The sequence below is a fragment of the Ursus arctos genome, unplaced genomic scaffold (genome assembly GCF_023065955.2).
Source record: "Ursus arctos isolate Adak ecotype North America unplaced genomic scaffold, UrsArc2.0 scaffold_21, whole genome shotgun sequence".
NCBI classification, from domain to species: Eukaryota; Metazoa; Chordata; class Mammalia; order Carnivora; family Ursidae; genus Ursus; species Ursus arctos.
In genome coordinates, this window is record NW_026622886.1 from 15,981,979 (window position 1) to 15,982,993 (window position 1,015).

The window sequence follows — 1,015 nt, forward strand, 5'->3', positions numbered from 1 at the left end:
TATCCCTGAAGGGAAAGAAAAGAAGCAAGACGTGCTTGTTGGCACTCATCTTCCTTGATTTGGTTTACCTGGGGGGAGGAAAGGGGAGGGCAAGCAGTTAAATCCCTCTCCTTGCGAATGCTTCTTTTGTTCCTGAAATTCAGGAAAAGCTAGACCTCGACGACGACTGGGCACTTTAAAATGCACCTGAATTTGTGACAAAATTGTATCGTCAAATATTCCATTCGTTTCTTACCCTAGAGGTCGGGAGGTTTCTAAATTATTTCATTTTGAACATAGGGGCACAACTGCATTTTCGTTGAGAGCACCTCTGGGTTAGATTCTTACACCCATAAGTATCTTACCATAACTTAATCAAACCTTATGTTTAGTAATACAACAGGATGCCACAAAACATTTAGGAATGCCTTAATGGGCAACTTAAGATAACTGAGGTGGTGCATACCTAGATTTCAATCATAGAAGAGCCTGGTGACCTATAATCAGGCCGGGAACCCTAATCAAACCCATATTACTGACCCAAATTAAAAAGTCTCAGAAATTTCATAAGATTAAAATGCCTTCCTGAAAACAAATACCCCTGATGACAAATATTTGCGTTTCTCATGAATATATATGTTCCAAGATGCTTTTTCCTCCGAGAAAGAAAAGAAACTGAGCTTGCATGTGGGGTACTTGAATCATTTCCCCAAAATTCTGACCTCCAAACTGTTTCTTATAAGCTGCTTAAAATTTTTAAAAATGTTGATCTGATTTCCGCATGGTGGTTTAAGTTTAGGAAATTTTTTTAAAATGCCGTCACTAAAAATGTTCCCTATGAGTTAAGTTATTTTATTTTGTTCAAATTGAGGAGACACTGTTTAATGATGGATTCTTTTCCTAGGGGCAATTTTATATTTAAATTATTTCTAAAACTCTCAGTATCACATATATTCAGCAATAGTAATAAGCTAGTAATGCAAATTAAAAATTGTGTTTTAAGTGGCAAATTGTTTTGTACATTTTTAGGATGCCT